Source organism: Oratosquilla oratoria, chromosome 25 (assembly GCF_046742065.1).
Source record: "Oratosquilla oratoria isolate Oo_2021 chromosome 25, ASM4674206v1, whole genome shotgun sequence".
Lineage (NCBI taxonomy): Eukaryota > Metazoa > Arthropoda > Malacostraca > Stomatopoda > Squillidae > Oratosquilla > Oratosquilla oratoria.
In genome coordinates, this window is record NC_134801.1 from 45,930,482 (window position 1) to 45,932,981 (window position 2,500).

A 2,500-nucleotide genomic window follows, 5' to 3' on the forward strand; every position below is an offset into this window, starting at 1 on the left:
GTATTTAACAGGTGTTGGGCCTCAATTAGAGGTAGAGTAATGATATACAAACCGAGATTAGTCCATGTTCCAAAAGGAGACAACTGGATAGCTGAAAAGTTCATGTACAGTACAACCAATCGAAATTATATTTTCACCCATCTGCTACAGGATGGGGTGCCACGGGAATGAAGAAAATAGTCTATCAGAAGCCAGAATAAATGTATAAATGTCACCCGATATGCAAAGTGTCAACCATGATAAGTTTCTTTCACTAACGAAGTGATGTCGAACAGATAAATATGTGATACCCTGGCAGACCACAGCACTCAACGCCGTTCATAGTCAAAACAATACCCAATCCTCGAGCTGCCTAAGGAAATGTTTATCGGACACTGAGATAACTGTACTAAACGCGCGCGCCAGTGAATCTGTTGAGCGACTGGATAATGCACATACTGACACTACCACATCCATCATGACATAGTGGTAGGCCAAGATTTGGCAATTAATTGCCAAGATATAAGCGCGCACATAAACCTACAAACGCGTTGGCCAAGTGTCTGAATGTGAGTAGGTTGTAGCGTGTCGCAACTACCATTTCTCTTTCACTGTTTTCACTTCGGAAACTAAGAAGTGGCCTCTACCTTTACACCGGCTCACACTCCGTCATTCACGACACAGCTAGTGACTAAATTCATATGCTGTTAACAAACTAGAAGTGCGGTTGAATAAGATAGTATATGATTTTATATCTACGTATTGTAAATTCACAAATAACAAATAGGAAAGTAGAGCAGCAGTGTTTAATAGAGAGTGGTCACTATAGGAAAGTATATATAAACAAAACACATGAACACATAACCTTACTAACTGGAAACATAATTATGAAAGCTTAGTTTTCACATTGTAACTTGAACCAATTTAAGAGATCACTGATGCTCTGCAGATGGAGTAAATTGAATTAAAGAATCTATAATGTACACAAATACTTAAAAAAGCGACTACAAAAAGCTATAACTAATCGCAGTGGAGAACTACTATCAGCAACTAAGGAAGAAGAAACAACAAATAAACCGGCCATTGCAAACAGATAGAGAAGAACGCTTGTGGTAAATAAGAGTTGGGAACTGGGGCGAGTTGTAAGCTCGTCCATGTTTGGTTTACTGGTGCCCTTCCGCAACTGTTGCCTTTATTGCTCCAACTGCTACACAGTCAAAGACAGAGGGAGACATGGAGAGAAGGAGAGAGAGAGAGAAAGAGAGAGAGAGAGAGAGAGAGAGAGAGAGAGAGAGAGAGAGAGAGAGAGAGAGAGAGAGAGAGAGAGAGAGATAGAGTGAAAGAGAATGTAAGAGAGTGAAAGACAAATAGGTGGATATATAGATAGATAGATAGATAGATAGATAGATAGATAGATAGATGGGGAGAGAGAAGAAAATACAAAGAGAGAGAGAGAAAACGATACAAAGAGAGAGAACGATACAAATAGAGAGAGAGAGAGAGAGAGAGAGAGAGAGAGAGAGAGAGAGAGAGAGAGAGAGAGAGAGAGAGAGAGAGAGAGAGAGAGAGAGAGAGAGAGAGAGAGAGAGGGAGAGAGAGAGGGGGGGGGCGGGTTAGGATGCAAACAGGTTGCAATCTACAAAATGACTTGACTGAATGTGACATGGCGTCCCAAAGAGGGACGCAGGAGCCATGGCAGGGTAAATGGAGGAACGAAGCTGCGAGGAGTTTCGCTGTGGAAATAGGGAACACCTTTGCCCTGTGTGTGTTTGTGTGTGTCTTTACCTAGTTGCATCTTACGGGAAGAGGAGCTGCACTCGTCGTGCCCCGTCTTTGTATCTCGCAGTATCTAAATTGTTCTTAAATTCGTGTATGGTTTTTGGACACACTATCATTTCGTCCAGTTTGTTCCATACATCCACCACTCACTGGGGGAAGTTGTTCTTTTTCAGTGTGTTTGTGTGTGTGTGTGTGTGTGTGTGTGTGTGTGTGTGTGTGTGTGTGTGTGTGTGTGTGTGTGTGTGTGTGTGTGTGTGTGTGTGTGTGTGTGTGTGTGTGTATGTGTGTGTGTGTGCAGCTAGTAAAAGTGTCAGATACTGACAGCCTCTATGGATCGAACCTGGACGCGTGAGATTATAAAGCGAGATAGAGCCCAACGTTCCACAGTGAATTACAATAATGATAAAGGCGAACAGCTTACGCCAAGGGCTGCCTATGTGCGTCCATAGCTATGATCTTTGTCCTGTACCCGTATAGCTAGGGCAAGTAGTATTCACCAACAAGCATTAAGGATCAAATCAGAGCATGAGAACTTATCACACGAGGTTGAAACCAACGCTCCAAACCAGTCAGCGACGTCACCTCTGTTGTATTTCCTCATAGAGCCAGGGTAAATGATTACCGACAGGACTCAAACCCATGACATCAAAGTTATGAGGCAAGATTGTCTAACACGTCACTAATGAGACAATTAACTCTGGACAAAGCCGTCACCTTTGCCCTTTGTGCTCGGAGAGCCATG